Raw genomic sequence first — 21,548 nt, 5'->3', positions numbered from 1 at the left:
ATAGAAAACACTTATTCTTCATTCTGGCGATGTGGGATGTCTTGCTTACAAGCCGGTATCAGAGCATTCATTCTAGCAATTTAATATGGCTTGGAGGACATAGCATGGAAGCCAGAGACTGGTAGCTCCTTGACTTCTGCACGCTGATCTCTCCTGGCACTTTCAGATCCTGCTAGCATGATCTTTATTCCGCCTCCCCAGCAGAAGGATATGTGCTGCCCTCTGCAGCAATATTTTTACTGGACAGGCTGACCTTCACTTTAAAAAGAGTCGTTTTGATGTACTCTCCCGTTTGTTTTCCATTTTGCTCCGGTTGTAGTTTAGTGTTCTTTTTTTCCTTCCCTTTTGGAGCAAGCTTTAAAGAAATGTATCTTTTGCAGGTGTTTCTTTTCAAGTTACAATTCTCACTCTTTGTCTTTGAGGTTTTTAAGTGTTCTCCAAAAGATTATTAAACTAATAAACATGCTTTCTTTGGTAACCTGAGCTCCAGGAGCATTGAAGCACACTTCAACATGTTAATTTCTGGAAATGCATCCTCCAGAGAATGTAATACTATTTTTTCAAAGCAGCAAGATGAAGGCAAGTACCCCTTTATTTCCAGTTCCCTCACTCCTGTTTTGCGTTTTTCTTCAAAATGTTATCCAAGTCTATCAAATCACAGGTCTGTGAGGCTTCTTTTGAAGGAATGTCCAGTTGACAGCCTGAAGAATTTTATAACACAGTGTTAATGAGATTTATTTCATTTTCTTTTTTTTTTGTAAATCGTTCCCACTCTTCCTTGAGCCTCCTAGCATTACTGCTGGACTACCCTCATGCTTTTGCTTTTGTTTTGTGAACAATGGATCCCCTTTTCTGGGTTTCCGGTGTGGGGAGGTTTTGCCCCTTTGTTCTGATATCCATGTTTTCCTATGGCAGCACCCCCGCAATTAAGAGGACAATATACTCAAAATGGCCTCTGCATGTTTTAATTCCTGTTCATGATTGCCTGTCCTAGATTGGCTGTTCTTCTTCGCTGCCAAGTAGGGGAGAATTCCCCTTTGGTCATGGACTTTAGTGGGCTTCTTGCAGAAAGGCTGTAAAGGTTCTTCTGTGTGTAATCTTGCAGGAAGTGAGGAAGGGGTCGGTCTACCCCAATCCACATTCCACCAGGAGCATGGCAGTTGCTGTATCATTCTGGGAGGATGGCTGTCTGCTATTGGAGGGGGAAGTTTCTATGTTGCAAGCTTCCTTTTTGGAGCGCTGGGGTCACTCCCAGCCCGAATCCTGAATATAAGGAGATAAACTGGACCCATGAACTTAGTCGACCACTGAAGCTGAAGAGATCCAAAGAAGACAACGGAGGGATGCTGGGGACTGCTGCAGGAACCAGCATTGGTTCAGCCAATTCTCCCAAATCATGACCCTTGGCTTTCTAATCGATGGGGAAGAGGTGTCTTCCTCACTTAATCTGGTCGGACCAACAAGTCAGCTGTCCTGCTCAAGATTTGTCCCCTGTTTTTGGTAATTGGAGAGTTCATCTTCACATTTTCTCTGAATGTCCTGCATTCATCTATGCCTCTTTGCAAGGACTTGAATCTCTCCTAATGGCTGGAACTATTTGTGGGCATCTTCAGGGCAATGATGCAACACTGGAATCCTGCTGTTCTGTCCTTCACCAGAACAGGTAGACAAAGTACAACTGCTGAGCTGCTGATTGTTTCCTGACCTTCCCGGGGTCAATGCGAGACATGTATATATCAAGTCACCCATGAGGGTCTCCTCTTCATTGTGGGACCGGATTGGGGTGTTCCCCCAACTGTCTAAGAGGTCTGCAGCGGAACTGAGAGACAGGCGTAAGTGATTATCCTTGAACCCTGACCCAAAGACCCAGCACAATGACCACAGCAGTAAGGCAAGTCTTCACCAGCGTGTTTCTGTCATCTGTGTCCATTTCTACATTTCAGGGCCTAAGATCCCTTATATCTAGCTGGCCCATTGTGGTGGTGTCCCTGTCAGTACTTCTGTGGGTCATCCTCTTGGACCTGACGGGTGGTAGATGCTTTCCAGAACTCTACAACAGGTCTTATGTCACTTTCCAGCTAGTGTTTTTGCTTTTCACTTACTGGCTTCATTGTCTTGCACCGCCTGGCTGAGCAGACTCTCCCAGGCTACTCACCTCTGAATCACAGGAACCTTTTTGGGACACCTAAAGACTCCCAGCGACTATGTGTAGGGTTGGGCTGGATTTCTGAAGACTATGAATATGGTTCTGGAGTTCCTTATAAGTGTAATGCCTGCCTTCCTTCTACACCTCAACCCAGAGACGTTTCATTGAAAATCCTCACCATGCTGCACACGCTGGTGGCAGAGATCAGCAGAGGCTGCCGTCCACACCCTGCCCTGCTCCTTCTGGGAGTCCTCCTAGGCCACCTTCCGGAGATTTTTCTAGGCACAAGTACAAGTCAAAGAACTCTGCTGGTCCAGGGTGCCAACTGACACCTCTGCCTCCTCCACCTCAGGATCTGACACCAATGTGGGATCCGGACACGGGCACGGATACAGCAGCTACGGTGACGGACACCAACAAGGCTGGTGACTTTGTGTCAGCGGACGGGAAGCCAGCAGGTGCAGATCACCCGCACAGGCCCTTCCCTCCGGATGTGGTCGGCTCCTTTCATTCACTGATGTCCAGGGCCTCAGAACTTTGTCATCTGATGCCTGAGGAGACGGAAAAGGAAGGGTTCCTTTATCAACGTCGCAAGTCCAGGTGAAGGGCCATCATGTCTGTCCCTTTGTTGGACGATATCTGGGATAAAGGACTAGCGATGTTGTAGAATCTGAGCCCCGCCCAAGCAGGACAGGCTCGAGAAGAAATACACAGTCCTGGATTCGGCCCCCAAATGTTTTAGGTCCCAGCCTTCACCTGACTCTGTGGACTCAGCTGCGGCCAGGAAACGTTCTGCAAATCCGTCGCCCTCATCCATGGTACCTCCTGACCAGGAGAGGAAGAAGCTGGACACCATGGGAAAGAGTATTATCTATACGCCTGCCAGCACCATTAAGGTGGCTAATGCACTAGCCATTTTGTCATGCTACGACCGGGAGCTCTGTTATAAGATGGGTTTGATTCTTGACTTGCTAACCGACGACAAGAAGGCAGAAACTCTTCATCTGCTCCAAGAGAGGGGAGGTGGCCTTGGACAGGTGGCCTCAGACCACACCAACACAGTGGCGGTGGACATCGCGGACACTGGATTCTGTCAGATGGAAAACGGAGTGTCTCTTCATCGGCAGGGATGGTTGAACGCCACCAACTTCAGGCCTGTCGTTCATTCGAAGGTCTTGGACATGCCATTCGATGGGGAGAACCTGTTTGCTCGTCAAGACTGACAGGGAGACGGCACGTTCGCTGGGCACCCTGCAGCAATGTCTGTCATTGTCCTTTCGTTCTTCCAGGGGAAAATCTGGCAGATCCTCCAAGGACTACACTGCTCCTTATAGGCAGCCTTCCCATTCCACGACACAGGAGGCGTACATAGGCTGCTCGCAGTCGTACAGCAGCGGAGGACAGTACTGGTGCCGCCCGCAGGGCAGGGCCCGGGCACCTAAGCAGGCCTGAACCAGCCGTGGACTCTGGCCCCCACTCATGCACCTGGTGGGAGGCCTGCTGGCGATGTTCGTCAGCGTGTGGAAGACCATCACCACCAACAGATGGGTGCTGGACGCTCTTGGACAGGGGCACACCTTAGTGTTCCAATGCAGGTTTCCCCATACCCCCCTGTGGCGTGTCAAGAACAGCACGTGGCGAAGCTGCTGCAGGAGGTCTAGGCCATGTTAAAAAAGGGAGCAATAGAACCCACCCACCAGCATCTCCAGGGCTCCGGAGTGTACTCCAGGTACTTTCTGGTCCGAAAGAAGACAGGAGGGTGGAGGCCGTTCCTGGATCTGTGACGCCTCAACGAGTACCTGAAATCCCAAATGTTCAGGATGTGTACGTTGCAGCACGTGCTCAGCCAACAGGAGAAAGGCGATTTCCTGGCGTCGCTGGACTTTGAGGACGCATACTTCCACATTCCCATCCACCGACCGGAAATCCTGCAAGTTCCTGTGGATCGTGGTCCAGGTGCCGCACTATCAGTTCAAGGCACTTCCCTTCGGCCTGAAATTGGCCCCAACGGTCTTCACAAAGTGTTTGGTTCCAGTGGCGTTGCATCTTCGTCTCGAGGGCATCCACATTTACCCATACCTAGATGATTGGTTGATTGGATACAGCTCCATGGATCTGGTGAGCCAGCACACGGCAAGGATCGTGCGTCTGCTGACGCATCTGGGATTCTCCATAAATTATCCAACGTCCTGCTAGGAGCCATCGTAGAATGCTCTGTTTCTGGGGGCACGACTCAACACAGTGGCTTGCCTGGCAGGCCCCTCGGAAGAGAGGGTGGTAGCCATCCTAGGGAAGGTGCAGCATCTGTCGTCGGTGCAGTCGGCTACAATGCGAGCCGTTAAGTCGCTATTGGGCATGATGTCTTCCTGCATCAACCTCGTCCGCCCTTGCAGACAACAGATGAGGCCTCTCTAGGAGTTTCTGGATGCAGGATGGCTGAAAGTCTCGGGATCCTGGACAGACAAAATCCCCCTCAACGAGGAGTTCCGACGAGCAATACAGTGGTGGGGCATACACCCTCATCTCACACAAGGTGCCCCATTCCAAGTCCCTCCTTACCAGGAGACAGTCACCACAGATGCGTCTCTGGAAGATTGGGCAGCTCATACCAGACAATTGCACGCCAGAGGCCTCTCGCTACAAGAAGAAAAGACCCTTCACATCAACGTTCTGGAGCTTCTGGGCCATCAAGTCTTTCCTGCTGTCGATCTGGGCAAGGTGTGGTGAGGATCTTCACGGACGACACCACCACCAAGTTCTGCATCTGGAAGCAGGGTAGGACGCGGTCTCTGGCCCTCTCCAGAGAGGCCCAGGATCTGTGGCACTGGGCCATTTGTCAGGACATGTTTCTCGTTCCTTCTCACATGGCGGGCACCAAGAACACCATATGCAGACTCGTTCAGCAGGGAACTGCATTCTTGCCACGAGTGGGAGCTTCACCAGAACCAGGTGGATCGTCTATTCCACGAATGGGGGCAACTCCAGATCGACATCTTTGCGACAGAGATGAATTCCAAGTGTCAGAAGTTTGCCAGCAGGTTCCCACAGCCAAGGAGCATGCATTCTCGTTCCCGTAGGAGAGACTGTTCCTATACGCTTTTCCTCCATTCCTGCGCCTTCTATGAGTGATCACCAGACTCTGACAGTGTCACTTGTAAGGAAGGCATGCTATCAAACAGTAAGCCAGACACAAGTGATCACAGTTCAAAGGTGTTTATTGAACTTCATTTGGGTTTGAAATACACCTATCTAAACCTAAATCAAAGGATGGGAGCAAGCTATGACCATCAAATAATAATAACGCAGTCCTAGTTGTGTCTTTGTCAAAATAAAAGGGCCTATACTAATAAACCTATTGCAAATCCTTACTTCTAAATACAAATAGTGTGGGAAACAATGTTATGCAAAAGAAAAGTGTTCAAGAAATGATATGTCAGGATATTCAAGCTATTGGCTTCCCTTCTCCACGTTTTCAGCATGGGACAAGGCGGCACACTCGAGCTTAGCACACTCCTTGGCTTCTCTAGCACGAGGATGCAGTTCAAGACTTCAACATCAGGACCTGCTGTGCCAAAGTCTCTTTGTAATTCAAAGTCTCTTATTTCAGAGGGCCTGGTGCAACGTGACAAAACCGTAAAGTTCCTTTCTTCTTAGGATTTTCACTTCTACAACTTCTCCACTTTAACAGAAAATCTTCAACTGGACTCCCTCTGCCGGGCTCGGACCAAATTCACATACTGTTCCAAACCTTCTCTATTTCAACAAAATCAAAGACTTTCGACTGTGCGCAGGATTTTCCTTGACCTGTCACTGGATCACTTCGATTGACATTTATCCGTTCTCTTTAAATTGGTCTCCCACCGCCGGTCTCAGACCAAATGTATCGACTGTTATTACTTCTCAGCTGGATTATTTACAGAGATCTTCAATTGAGCACCCATGCAGGGCCAGACCACTCTGTCAAAGGTATTGTAGCTTGCTTTAAAGTTCAATCACTCATCACCAGTTTAACTTCACTTGCATCTCTTACCACACATGTTTTAACATTGTTCCTTCGAGCGCTCACCGTACAACGTTGCTGATTGCAATCTTGGCTTCAACACAGACCGGTCTTGTATCAGTCTCCCCAACTCACCGGCTTTGTCGATTTCACTGATGCTTTGTTCTTGGAGCCAAGAACTGTACCACATGGGCTGACGATTCTCCCTGCCTTAATTACTTATGCGGCAGGGCCCCGGGTATCTCCGTCACACAATGCAGGATTCTTCAGCCTGGTTTCCTAGTCTTACACTTTCTATTATCGAGATCTCTGGAAAGTAATGGTTCCTTGTCGAAAAGGTCAAGGGAATTTCCCATCTTGCAATCCCCTTCGGTTTTGCCGTCTTTCCCCTCTTGCTCAGCTGCCGTCTCGAAACTGCTGTTTCCTCATGTGCTTTGCCATGCTCAAAGTGTGCTCTTGTGTGCCGCCTTTTATCTTTGTGGGGAAGTGTGATGGAAGTCAGGTGTGAGTGATTGTCAATAACTGCCTGACCATGCCTGACCATAGTATTGGAACATGTCAGGTACAGGCTCGGGTGTTAGTCTTAGAGCGGGCTGTCAGTGAGAAAGTGGTTGTGTTGTAATATGGGGAGCAGGGGGGTAGAGTTCCTAACTATCCTACCAGGAAGGATGAGGTAAAGGTATAACAGGGAAGGTGTTAGGAAAGATTTCCATGTATGTGTAATTTTCCCTTCAGTTGTGAATCCCCCAACTTTTTGCTGTTGTCTGACCAGCCTAGCCTTTTACCAGTGGAGCCCAGCCTTCTGCTGCACTCAGTTGGGTTTTCGCTCACTTTGTTATGGGGAAACTGACATGCCCTTAAAGACAGACAGTACTGAGAAACTTTGTTTCCCTAGTCTTTTACTTTGTTGCTAGTTCTTAGCAACATTTTATCAGTGTACAAAGTACCTTACTGTACAGTGCGCTGGGGTCTTCCTTTAATTTTTAAGGCCCTTGACACCATCAAAGGATTTTTCGGTAGAAGTCCAAATGTGCCTTCGACAGAGCTGGTGGAAGCTGTTAATTTTCATGTATTTTTAACCCTTTCGTCTGGTCCATACAGCATTTACTGCAAGGTCCTTTGTTTTGTCCTTTTGCCATCTTGTGTCTTTGCCTTCCCCTGGTCGAGCAGACCCAGGAAAATCCTTATTTGGTCATGCAGATCCCCACGCAAACCAAAGCTTTTGCAGGCTTCTACATGCCTTGTGTGTGTGCCTCCAGGATGTGGGCTGGACAGTCTAGTTCCAATACACATCCCGGATGCCAGAGAGTCTGGTGTGCTGGGACTGATTGGGACCACCGTGTCTGTCATTGGTCCATGTTTCGGGTTGGCTGTATGTGAGCAGATCTCTCCCTGGGTCCTCTTCGTTTTGGCGCAAAGTAGATTCTGAATAAGAGAAGGCACCTTACACCCATTCCAGGTCGATCTCTTGAGTTTTAGCCGAACATCGGATAGGACCAAGTATCCTGAAACCAAGAAGCAGAGCCAAGGAACCGCTGGTGACCCGCTGAAATGTTTGGCACCCTGAGCCTGCTGTCGTCCCATTGGACCCCCTGTTTCTGATCGAACTTAGATCTGCAAAGACGCTTCACCCCATTGGAATAGTGGGACCAACTATTCTCGGCACCTCCACCTTAAACTGAAAGCAAGCCTTCTCGGAGGTGTTGCTGGGCCAACCAGTGAACTAACCAGCTTGCACAGGACCTTTGCCCTGGAACCGCTGCCATCTCGAGTTGACACTTGAGCATTTTGGAGACTGTAAGCTCTGGGTATAAGGCATTCTCCCGCCAAGTTTCATACACCTAGCATTCCTAGGTCTGGAATTAGGAGAATACGCCTGAACCTGAGCATACGCAGTCGCTGTGTCGTCCTGCCGTGGTGACAAATTTTGTAGATCCCTTGCTTCTGTGAACCCCTGTGCCCTCAGACTCGCTGCAGCGGAATTGGCCTGATCCTTTTACAAGGAGCGGAGAAATCACCACTGTCCCGCCACAGCATCTTCCCTGGAACGCAGCCCCTGAAAGCCGCAGAGCCACACAAATGTGGGATTTGAACCTGCAACCGAAGTGCACTTGACTGCCGAAGTTTGATCCGGAGTGCGCCAAGGGTCAGTGAGTATTTACAACCCTTACTGGTGGCCCCTGGCACATCCATCAATTTTTACACACGAGTGTCCCCTGAGGGCCACTCTTATTTATCGAGGTAGCCTGTGCTACCGAGCTATTCCCAACTCTTGGATCCTGCTCTGCCCTCCTCGAGTAGTGGAAACTTATTCTTCACTGCCTCACCCACCTTCCTGAGTCGCTACAGTCCCTGCAAGAGACCCCGTTTTGGCTCCTCCGCACGATCGCATACACCTGCATCGAAAGTAATTTTGAGCACAAGGCTCCCCTCATTTTAGGGCTTGGACTGCCTCTCAGTTAGGGTTTGATAAGTGAAGGACTGCCTAAAGTATATTCGCACTATATGCCTCTTTCTTTACAGGTTGTGGACCCTTACTGTGCACTATTCCTTTAGGCCATTGGTAACTGTTTATATGTTTAATAGAAGTGTTGTGTTGGTGTAGTTATTACTGCTGTTTGCTTTGTGTTTCATTTAAAAGGCCTTTAATAAATGTATATGTATTTTTGATATATACACTTGACTGAGAGTAATTTGTAGTGTCCTTTACTGTGTGTGCTTATTGTAGGCTTTTGATCACCCTCACCTCTCCTAAGACCTCGTCTTGACCGCTACCAATGCTACCTTGATTGGTCTAGCTTGTCCAGAAGGTTACCCTGTTCCAAGAAACTAGGCTGACCTTCTGAACCTCTGCCCAACAGGTCAGAGTTCAGAAATTCATTTAGCAGAAGGGGATAACGCGTCTCACCATCCGGTGTCCAACTCCCACTCCCCGAAGACCCCTCACCCAGGTGATCCTCCTGCACTGGTCCACCCCGAGGAACTGGATCCAATAGCGATGGCCGTGTCCTGGCCACCTGGATGACAGATCCCAGGGGACTAGTGAATAGGACACCTTCTGGCTTCTCACACACTGCAGAATGATAACTGTCGCTCCTGCGTGGCTGCGACAAATCTGGTATCAGGACCTGCTACATCTCTTGACGGTCCCGTCAATCAAGCACCCGCTGAACCTCAGGGCATGGCTCCTGCAACCCTAGAGTTTGGACATTATGCTTTGCAAGCGGAGTGTTAAGACATCCAAGGCAAGGTCCTCTTCATCGTTGACTTGCTACGGCCATAAGTGGAAGCGTTGTTTCTCTGTGTAGTGCCGGACTCTGCTTGTCCCAGCTCAGCAGCTCCTACCGTACCTGCTTTCCTTGGCCAAGGGTGGACTGGCTCATGCCTCTATCAAGGTGCAACTGGCTGCCATATCCCAGTTCACCATGGGGAAGGGCAGGCCTGCTCTGTGGTCGCACAGATTCGTCAAGGAGTTCCTCAAACGACTCTTCAGAACATTTCTGTCGGTGAAGGCTCCTGCTCCGGCTTGGGAGCTCAATGTGGTATTGACAAAGCTCATTTTGAGCCAATGCATCAGGCCCTGCTCAAGTTTCTAACATGGAAGACGGCTTTCCTCGTGGTGATCACCTCGGCCAGACGGGTTGGTGAGATCCAGGCCCTGTCTTGCAAGCAGCCGTACTTATCCTTACATGCTTCAAGGGTGGCACTACGTACACACCCCACCTTTATGCCAAAGGTGCCGTCGGAGGTCCACCTCAGCGAGCTTTTGGTGTTGCCTGTCTTCTTCCCGTCATCTCCAGCAGAGAGGGCCTTGCATTCGCTGGACGTGGCTCATGCCTTGAAGTTTTACGTGGCTCGCACAAAGAGCTTTCGGAAGACTTCTCAGCTGTTCGTCAATTTTGAACCTGTGAATCACGGCAAGGCCTTTTCAAAGGCTTCCATCTCCAGGTGTCTCTTCGGCTGCATCATGCACTGTCATTGACTTGTCAGGATGGCCGAGAGCCCACTCCACCAGAGCCATTGCAGTGGCAACAGCGTTTCTCTCTGGTGTGCCCCTGCTCGACATCTGCAGGGCTGCTACATGGAGGTCCATGCACAACTTCATGAGGTTATACTCCGTTGACAGGGATTCCAAGGAGGAGTCCTGAATCAGCGAAGCCGTGCTATGTAACCTGTTTGAGGTGAGTCTGTTCCAGAGATGAGTGTATATTTCTTCTGTCTAACGTTGCCTCCTCCTGTGGTTGTGTGTCTGTACTGCTGTGTAATCGTTATTCATGAGGATGTGAATCCATGCCAGACCCCATGCTGGAGAAGATTTGTTACTTACCTATAACTATTGTTCTCCAGCATGGGTCTGGCATGGATTCACATGCGAACCCTCTCTCCTTCCCCTGTGTGGCTCTTCTTGGTTCATACTGCCACTTTACGTGCTTACCAAATCTGAAGATGGCCACTAGGCTGACGCTTAGGTTGAGGACTGCCATTGAATGTGGGCAGTCTGACCCAGAGGACAGTGAATGGTTTAAAGGAGAGATACTGGATTTTATTTTCTTGAAATAAGTTATTGACATTTTTTCAATGAACACATGTTAACTCTCCCTCCTTACCCCAAACCCATACAACCCACCCTACCCCTGTCCAATTGCAGTTTTGGCAGCAATTTGTACAGTTCAAACCGTTTGTTGCAGAGTTCCCACCCATTCCATGTCCCTTGTCCTTGTCAACCCCTTTATTTACCCCTTTTTTTTCTCATTCCTTGATCGGAGTTTGCAACCATTGTACCTTCTAGTATCTTGCCCATGAAACAATGTCCAAGTGGAACAGAGCTGATCTTAACAGTTATTGATTGTTTCATACCACCCCGAAGAGTTTCATTTTCCTCAGGCACCAAGCGCTTCTAGCATCCAGTTTCAGAAATGTTAAAGTTAGGTCCCATTCCATCTGGAATTTGAGGTTATCCCCTTGGATTGATTAGGTCACCCATTCCAACACAACACATTTCCAGACTTTTCCCACACAGTCGTGTCCATTGGGGGGGATTCCTTTGTTTCCATTTCTGGGCAATCGTTAGGGCACCCGCCCTAGTGAGAATCACATAGGCCTTTAGATGCGAGCTTGTTGGTAGGCTGTCTATGAATCCTCCCAATCCCAGGATTACTAACCCCTGATTGCCCGTTGGGTAAACCCAGAATATTTCTTCTAGTGCCTTGAGAATCCCATCCCATAAGGGTAATATATATTGGCATTCCCTCCAAATATGACCCGATGTCCCCACTTCTCCACACCCTCTACAGCATAAGTTTGGGGGGTTTTGGTAGAATTTATGAAGCTTTTCTGGCGTAAGGTGCCATTGGAACATTAGTTTGACCCACATTTCTTGTATTTGGATGGCCCTTGTGAGCTTGGGAATTTGCCGCAATAACTCCAACCACTGATGGTCCCCTATCGGAAGACCAACAGAACCTTTCCATCTTTCCATATATTTCTATATCTCAGATTTTTCCCCCTCTTTAATAATGCCGTAGAGGGTCCCCATAATATGCTTATCCCCTGAATCTGAAGTGACATATTTTTCAAAAGGGGTTAGTTCCCTAATGGCTGCCTTCCAAAGCTCTGGATGGGATAGCCAATGGTGCAGCTGCAAATAACAGAATCTCTCCCCCTTCCCCAGCTCGAAGTCTCTTTAACATTGAATGAAGGATTTAAGGTCCTTACCCTCATACATATCCTGCAACTTACTGCATCCGCCATCTTCCCAAGTTGTGAAAGTCCCTCCCCTTAAGCCCTGGGGTAAATTGAGGGTTATTGAATAAGGGAGTAAGCAGAGAGGGGAAAAGAGGTCAAGCCAGCTCTCCCCACCGCTTCAACCCACGCTTCTCCTACTAAAGCTTCTATGCCACTGCAGTACATATTTCCTGGTCTGTCTGATTTCGGCTGCCACAGTATGTCCTCCAGAGGGCGCCCCACCACTGCCCTATCCATAGGTCTCCAGACCTTCCCTCAGTCATCCCTGGGCCGCCAGGTAGTAGACTTTAAAATTGTGTTCCCCGATCAAACCTTTCCTTCTCAAAGTCCTCATCACATACCTCGACACCCTTGGCCTTCTATGGTTCCATATAAAATCCCCTGTGTGTTTCTGAAGGGAACGGAAGAAAGAGTTGTGGACCCGTATTGGAAGAGACATGAGGTAATATAAGAGTTTGGGCAAAATTGCCATATTTTGGACATTGAGCCTACCCATCCATTAAATTGAAAGTGGGCCCCAGTAAACCAGTGCTTACGTATATTTGCCAAAAGAGGGGGGAAATTAGAACTAAATAGTTTAGGGAACGTGTTAGTAAGGTTTATACCAAGGTACGTTATCTGTTTGTCTGCCCATTTATAGGGAAGAAGCTTTCCCCAACTCTCTCATCTCATCTTCCTGGAGCGTCTGGTTCAGGATCTCTGATTTATGGACATTTATTTATATATTTATTTTAAACTTTATTTTAACATAGTGCAGATTACATTCCGTAGAGTCACACATCTCATACTATCGCAGTTTGTGCGGTTTCGCAATGATTCAGTGTTCACTTTTACACACATGTATTTGTTAATATAATTATCTACATTTACATTTCCCATTTTCATCATTGATAAGGACTGTTTTCCCGTAAATATTCACGGAATGGCTCCCAAATGTTTTTGGATCTGCAGCAGGATGGAACGAACGAGATATAGGCTTCCTTGCATTCATTGATGTATGTAATTTCCTTGATCTACATCCCAATGTCCGGCACACATACAGATTTTCATTTAAGTATTAAATATTTTTGGCCACCAGGCAGCCCAAGTTAAAGAGGCGTCTCAGTTTAGAGGTATTTTGGGAGGGACAGAGTAGGGGGGGGGGGCACCCGTGCATGCCTCCAGAACATCAGCAACCTCCCTCCAGAATCTGGCAACCAAGCGGCAGTCCCAGTAAATATGATATGCGTCAACAACCGATGTGTTGCATTTGGTGCAGTTGCCTTTCGCCTTAGGGGTGAACCTAGCGATTTTTGGAGGAGTGTAGTGCAGCCTATTGAGTATCTTGAATTGGATAAGTCTATGTTGAGCATTAAGGGACACCTCTTTAGTCAGTCGGCACCAGCTGGACCACTGTGTATCATCAAGTTGGATACCCAAATCTGTTTCCCAGCTAGCGCTAGCTCATGGGGGGTGGGTGAACATATCCTGGCATTTCTTGTATAGTCTAGAGACCAGACACCTAGGATTCCCACCTGTCACTCGCTACCACACTCAGTACCCCACATTCTTCAGGCTCTTTCGGAAACGATGGCCAGCATCCCTTGAATGCTGCTGTCATTCTATAAAATTGTAATGCTTTAATGGAGCTAGTGCCCAGTCTTGCTGCGAAATCGGCGTATATGACAAAAGAGCCCTGAGGGAATAAATCATGCAGTGTCATAATGCCATCAGGGTCCCATCCTCCCTGTATAGCCTTACCATAAGTAGGGGAGAGGCCCGGACAGTTCCACAGTGGAATCGCTCCATATAATGCTTGGTGACGTTTAGCCTTTTGAATATTCTGGACCAGGCGTTCACTGTCGTGCGGACCGGGTCAAACATGCAGTCTTAAGCGTGGTGTGGTGCCAGGATAACTGTGCGTGTGCTGGCCGGAGAGGCGCTATATTTTTTAGGGCCGTGTGTAGTGGGTAATCTTGAGGGGAGTACCAGTATCCTGCATACTGTGCCTGAGCAACTTCATAATGTAGGTCAAAATCTGGAGCCTTCAGACCCCATTGTTCATATGGTCTAGTCATGGCCTCCCAGTTCATACGGGGTGTACTGGTTGCCCATGTGAACCGCACTGCCATCAACCTCAGTTTATCAAAGAAAGTGTGCCCCGGCCAGGTGGGTATGTTCGAGAAGTAATATAGTAATTTAGGCACTACTACCATTTTTAGTAGGGACAGTCTGCCATAAAGTGAAATAGGAAGCCTAGACCATACTTCCAAGTTGTCGTTTAATGTGAGCATGTATCATTTATGATTTTCGTTTAACAGAGAACGATGTTGGCGGGTAACCGTTATGCCCAAGTATTTTATTTTATCTTGAGCCCAGCAGAGCCCAGCAAGATCCGGAGGTGGAGAGGTAGTCTCATTTAATGGAAATAATTCAGATTTTGATTAGTTGACGTGGTAGCCTGAATAATGGATAAATTCACAGAACTCCTGTAGGATAGGGACCAGGTTTGCGGCAGGGTTTCTGATGTATATCAGCGAGTCGTCGGCATATAATGAAACAATAGGAGTTGGAACTGGCATGCGTAGTAGCCCTTGATGTAAATATCTGAGATGCATAATGCACGCAACAGGTTGTATGGTGAGCGCAAACAACAGCGGGGACAACAGCATCCCTGTCTTGTGCCCCGGCCAAGTATAAACATCGGGGATAGTGTGTTCCCGGTGCGGACCCTGGCGGCCGGGGAGGCGTACAGCAATCGCACACATTGTATGTAGAAGTCCCCTAACCCCATTCGCCGTAGCACCACAAACAGAACATGCCAGGTGTTAGGCAGAAACCTGTGCAGTTCCCTCTGGGACCACTGCAAAAGATTTAAGTCTACAGGTGTTGGCAGTAAACCCACTTGGTAGCAGTCTGTACCACACAGATTCACTGTGGTAGCTGTGGCTGAGCAGTCAGACTTCCCTCAAGAAGAGTTAGGCAGTATACAGAGGATACATATTAGGTACAGAGGCACAGTAGTACAAGCAAACACTGACCAGAGCTAGGTGTAAAAGTATAAACTTATTTATTAAAGGTACACTCATAAATTACACTAGCACATTAGAAAAGGTAAGAAAGTCAAACACAGTTACTATTACTCATATGTACATCCCTAAGTATGTGTTGGACAATTCTAAGTTAACACCACTTATTTCCAACCAGAGGTGAGCGCTTAACGTTAGATGGTACTCCAACAAGTATTACCAAAAGGGAGGGAAAAGGCAAAAATAAAGAGAGCAGTAAGGTAAACCACTTTTCACATAAGGTTAGCAAAGACAGTCAATAGTGAAACAAGGGGAATTAGTTCGGGGCCCGCGTTAGAGGGAGCCAGGCGAAAATGTGCCCAAGATCACACAATGTCGCAAGTCTTTGCAGGTGAGTAGAAAACGGTTTTACTATGGTTCTGAAAAGTTTAGTTAGGGTGTCCCAGACCTACCCAGGTTCGAGAGCCGAGGGCTAAATCTACCCCGTACAATCGGTGGCAAGGGAGGCCGGGCGGAACACAGTACCTTTAAAAGTGGAAAGGATCCTCCAGCGGTGGTAGTCGTTCCTGGTAGTGGGTGCAAGTCGCGGCGTCGTCCCGAGGAAGAGGCGATCTCGTCGGGGAGGAAGGCTGCAGGTCGTTGCACTACCAGGGATGAGGCCAGCCGTGGAGTTCTCCGGTCACAAAGGCTTTTTACCCCTCTTTCGCGGTTGAGGTAAAAAGTGGTATCCCGGTTGCCGGGGTGCTTGGCACAGGCAAGGCGGTCACTAGATGCTTCGGGACGGCGAAAAGAAGGCAGCAACTGGTTGTCCCCACCAGTTAAGGGAAGAAGACTCTCCGGCGGGAGATCTCCTCTGTCGTCGGGAAAAGTGGTGAGACGATTCTGCAGGGCTTCACCGGTGGTGTCGTCTTGGCAGGTCGGCTCGGCTTCTCCCTCTTCGGCTTCTTAGGTCCTGTGGCGACTTCTGAAGAACCAGTCCCAAAAACCCTGCTTTTATGCAGCAAACCCCCATTCATACAGCCTAGCTGTCACTCAAACATGCTAAGTGGTGAGCGGGGTGGCTCACCACTTGGGCCAATCACACTTGAGTGCGACCTGAGTTGGCAAGGCAACTCGGTCCAGGGTGCCTAAACCCCCTCCCACACCCCCTGTGGTACCCAGACAGAATGGCACCACTTTGGAGGGCTTCTGTGCAGAAGCCCGCCAAAAGTGGAACAAAGGCTCGACTCGGGTTCAGGGTTACTGAAGTGAACCTAGACGCCATTTTGGCGGCGAGTTCCGGCAAAAAATCCCAACCAGTGAATTTATATTAATTAAATAAACCGGCGGTATCTTTAACATTGCACCAAAAAGTGGTGCATCAAAAACCAATGGGAAATCCCATTGGGAAATATTCCGGTGGAATATTTCCGTGGTATCCACTGCCACCAGCCAGAACTCGGCGAGGGGGGACGGGACAGTACCCCCTCGACAACAGACCCAGGGGCAATCTAATTGCCCCTACCAGTACTTCCACAGTAAGATGGTTTGTACTGGTTAAGTTCCTAAGTTAAGACTAGTAAAGTCAATGGTAACTTTACTGACCCAGGGAGACAGTAGTCAGTCCCAGGGTGTGGAGTCTATGTTTGGGGGTCTCTAAGACACCCCTGTGCTACTGCACTGAGGGTGCTGTGTAACACACATTCAAAAACCAATGATGGCCTATGGGGAAAATTACCCCCTAGCCCATAAGCACATAGCAAGTCACAGTAACACTCTCAAGTCATGTCCAAGAGTGAGGGTAAAAGAGTCTCACTCTTGGCAGGAGAAAAGACATAAACCCCACAAATCCAGCAAAGCTGCTGGGGGACTCTCTAGGTTAGGAAATTCAGCCTAAACAGAGAATTCTTCCTAACACCAGGATACTGAGTTAAAAGCCTTCCCGACGTCTAGTGAGGCAGCTACTGCTTGTGCCTTCGGATTAAGTTGGGAAATAATACCGAACAATCATCGCAAGTTAAATGCGGTAGACCGCCCGGGAATAAATCCTGACTGGTCGGGGTGTACTAGCCTACACATGTGTGGTAGAAGTCTAGTAGCTGGGAGCTTAGCGAATATCTTAGTGTCAGAATGTATTAAGGGCAGGGGTCTATATGAACCCATCCCTGCAGCTGGCCTGTTGTGTTTCAGCAAAACTGTAATGACTGCCTCTGAGAGTGACAGGGGCATTCTGCCAGCTTGAAGAGATTCTTCCCATACACACAATAGGTTGGGGGCAAGAGTAGGACCTAGCTCCTTGCATAGCTCTGCTCCAAGACCGTCAGGTCCTGTGACCTTTCCCGATGGAAGCGATGTTATGGCTTTGAGTATCTCGTCAGCGGTCAGAGTCTGATTAATGTCTATTTGGGCCTCTTCTGAGAGCTTCGAGAGTGGTATCTCATCTAGATATAAATCGAGTTCACTGGGCGAGCATGCATCAGAATTGGAATATAGGGTTTCATAGAATTTATAGAATTCGTTGTTCACAGCCACCGGAGTGTTGAGAGGATACTGGAAATGTGTTGTCCACCTCTTTTGCCCCTGGACATTTATTTTTAAACCTGCAGCGTCCTCGAAGTGATCTGGGGCTCTGCCAGTTGCCTCAAGGGACTGTCCCGGGTTTGTCACCATAAGGAGCAGATTATCTGCAAATGCAGCCACCTTGTGTTCCTTTCCTCTGAAAGGGATACCCTCTATTTCCTAATTGGTTCGCATACAGTAGCAGTGATAGGGGGAACCCCTGCTTAGTGCCTCTTGAGATCGTGATTTTCCTGGAGAGTTGACCATTGATAGCCAGGCATATCGAGGGCTTGCTTTAGTTGGCTTTTATCATTGTCAAAAATGTATTACCAAACCCCATCTTTTTCATAGTGCTGAAGAGGAATAAATCGGGAAGGATAAATCGCCAACCCTGTAGTCCGAGAAATACAGTTTTAAAGTGAAAGTGAAACTGTTTTTCTTTTCTGGGGATTCCCAACCTGACAATGGGGAATGAGCATGTTAATCCATGCCAGACCCATGCTGGAGAACAATAATTACAGGTAAGTAACTTAAACCATATGTTAAATGTGTACTACTTAACAGTGCCACCTTTCCCTTTAATTCAGCCGTACTGATTGGTCTATGCTAATTAATGAGTGGTTTAACTCACCTGGGGTTGGGAAAGCCTTTCTATAACCCTAGGTTGGCTTTTCTAAGTTCTTCCCCAGTAAGCGTTTTAAAAAAACCTTCCTGGCACAGTCTAATTAATTGGATTAAAATGCTCTCCAGGCATTTGCTTGCAGTGTTAGAACGACCTTGCGATGAATTTTCCCCTAAAAGCTATTGGGTGGATTCCAGTCGTCGAACTGGGTGGGAGCGGTACTCCTCTACTTTCTTTAATTAAGTTTTTCTTTTCCCATGCTCTTATTTTCAAAAGAAACTGTTCCGGAAAGGTTTAGTTTTAAAATAAGTATAGGAAGAAGTTGAAACGTACACTTCAGTGCAGTGCACTCAACATCCCCTTAAACAGCAGGTGCATTTCTTTGGGGGGTTTGGATTGTGCATGGGAGGGTGGTGGTGATGAGGTTTGTGAGGAGCAGGCCAGCAGGGAACATAGTTCCACTACTTCTTTTCATACACTTCGACCACTTGGGGATTCCATATCTTCAGAACCACTTTCTTCACAACAAAAATTATGAATTTGTTCACAAGTGTCTCACCTCATTACATTCTGCTTGGCTGCAGACCAATGAATTTCTGCTGGCAGATGATGCTCTCCCGTGGTGCTCTTTATAACAGAAACCAGGTTGTCAGAAGACTATAAGGTAATGGCAAACAAATCCATCCCCGATAACGTCAAATTCATTCAAGTAAACCAGACTCCAAAAGAGGAGGTATCACCGTGGCACACAAGGAAAACCACAAAATCTCAACCTTACTGCCCTGTGATCCACCTCACTCTCAATCAGACCAACCTCTCCTTTCTACTAATCTACAGTACACCATCATACAACCCCACCTTTGCAGAAAACTTTGCAGAAGTAATTGCTAACCTAATGATATAACACAAACATCTAACGGTCCTCTGAGACTTCAACATTAGGTTTGGGGAGCAAACTGAATCCTCACCCAAACGATTGAGCTCCTACGAAGCCAATTTTCACTTCAGACAAATGGTCAGAGGAGCAAAACAGACTGCAGGCCACACCCTCGACACGATCGTTTGTGAATAAAGCCCAATAGCCCCTCCATCAAATATTATGGCTTGCCCATCTAATGAATGAACAAATCTGTCTCTCCGATGTGCCCCTCCCTTCCCACTGAAAAACTACAACACAATTTTCAAGACAGGCTTCGTCAAACCACTTTTAAAATACACTGTTGGAGATCCAACAGACCGCTCACATTTTCCCCCTTACTCAAACATACCGCACCCAGTCAAAATTCTAGAGAGATACGTATGTAGCCAATTATGTCAGGAGGTAGATAGTATGAAGTCATTGTAAGACCTAGGAGAGACACTGCATCAGCACAAGTTTCCATCTGGAGCAACCTCTAAATGTCAGTGAACGACAACATCCACCTCTGCACTCCTGACATATCAGTGGCCTTCGACACAGTTTACCACAGTATACTAATAAAAAAGCTTTAATATACCAGACTCCATAACACTACTCTACAGTGGATGAGATCGTTCTTAACCGATGGAACCAAAATCACCTGGCTCCCCCTTTCAGTTCAAACCCACAACCTGTTATCTTTGGAGCAGCTGCTCAGGGATCAAGCCTCTTGCTGCGCCTCTTGGGACATCTGCATGACCCTCCTGATGAAGATCATTAAATCTTACAGGCTCACCTGTTAAATCTATGCCAATGACACAAAGATCATGTTCAAAATTAGGGATGGAAAAAATCCTGCCCACCCAAAGCAACTGCCTCCTGCAAATAAGTAAATGAAAGACAGCCATCCACTTAAAACTTAACCCAGATAAAACCAAATAATTATAGTTTCAACTCACGCCACTTCCAAAACACTTCTATCATGGCCTTTGGAAATGGGTAATTGTTTCAAACCTTCTAAAGAGATCAATAACCTAGGCATATTAAGGCTTATGACTCATGCTGGACCCCCAAAGCAATAGTCAAAATATGTTTCTAGCAGCTTGTCTGCATCTGATGGGCCATGCCCTCCCTCTATTTCACACAGCCTGAGCTACCATCTCTCTGATTCTTTCACGAATTGAGTTTGTAAATATCATTTAACCTACGTATAGCAGAATCCCTCACAAAACACTTCAACAGTTCCAAAACACTAGACTACTACTCAGATTCAGCAGGTAGAAACACAGAACAGTGGCTCTCAGAGCTCTCCACTGGCTACCAATTGAAAAAGGTCCACTTGAAGGCCACCTGCATCACCCACAGAGCTCTGCAAGGTCATGGAGCAGAATCTCTGTAAAACAAAATTATACTTTACCAACCAACTAGAGAATGAAGATCGGGAAACTACATACTATCAAAAACTAGAGGATTCTACCGAACAATTCATGGAGGCTCGTAGCCAAGCACTACAACCTGATACCTAGGGAAATTTGAACCATACAGGACCAGCTGAAATTCAAGAAACATCTAAAAAACCTGGCTCTGCAATGCATAACGGACAGAATGTTTAGCTTGCACTTATCAATCAGCGGAAACAACACTGCTGTAAAGATCAACCTTCACATGCAGATACAACCTAGGGAATGCCATGCCAGCTCCTACCGGTTATCATAAACCATAATTGCATGCCGTTCAGAGAACTATAGCTAGTAGAAGACAACACATCAAGACAACACTGCCAAAACCCTAAGAGAATGCCTTCCTTGACTTCTAGAATATCTGAACCACAACACAAAACATGTTTATTTATCAACCACAAAATAACAAAACGCCTTTCACCAACCACAACACAACTGACTGCAAGACCAATAATTTGAAAGCCCTACAGAAATCCACAAGAAACCCCTCTACATCTTTGACTAATCCTCACTTTGTCTCCACCTTGGTCACCACACACAATTGCAAACCAGCCACTTGAACATGGCATTTAAAAACCCAGTCCCCTGACTTTGAACAACACAAAACTTTACACCTCGAACTTCAACTGATATACTCAGCCCCTGGCCAACACATGCCCCTGCTACAAGCATGAAGCTACCTCCCTGGACACAAGGTCCTTGATGCTTCCTAGACTTCTCACCTCTAGAATGCTTATCTCAGGAGGGAAGGCATTCATGGCTGGCTCATCCGAGCTTGCTCCCCAGACTTTCTGGTTTATCTGTGTGGTCTTAGACACTCGCCCAAAGATAGAGTGGCAAACATCTTCCGAATGGTGCAAGTCCTTCAATCTCATGAACAGTGTTCTGCCTCAGAATTCCTCTGCTTGTTGGGTCTCATGCCCTCCTCCATTCTGGTGGTTAATGAAGCCCAACTGCGCATGAGGTCATTTCAGTGACTCCTCCGGTGCCAGTGGTCTTAGTTTCAGAGGAACATGTAAGAATTTTTGCAGGTCTCGAGCAGAGTTTCTGGCAGCCTCATATAAGATAACTTGTTGCAGGCAGCGTTGCTTTGGCAAACCTGGCCTCAGCTGATGGTGGTCACCAACACGT

At 47.5% G+C, this 21,548-nt stretch overlaps 1 protein-coding gene across 1 annotated transcript in view; it reads left to right on the top strand.

Annotated features, from left to right (window-relative positions):
* The window catches only part of SPG11 (SPG11 vesicle trafficking associated, spatacsin), a 1,688,331-nt gene that overhangs the window by 1,195,224 nt on the left and 471,559 nt on the right, over window positions 1-21,548 (top strand). The gene's annotated exons all lie outside the window — the stretch shown is intronic.

This window comes from Ambystoma mexicanum, chromosome 11 (genome assembly GCF_040938575.1).
Source record: "Ambystoma mexicanum isolate Mex_15411 chromosome 11, UKY_AmexF1_1, whole genome shotgun sequence".
In the NCBI taxonomy this organism is placed as follows: Eukaryota; Metazoa; Chordata; class Amphibia; order Caudata; family Ambystomatidae; genus Ambystoma; species Ambystoma mexicanum.
Note: the sequence above shows the minus strand (reverse complement) of the source record. Positions and strands in the feature narration are given on the sequence as shown.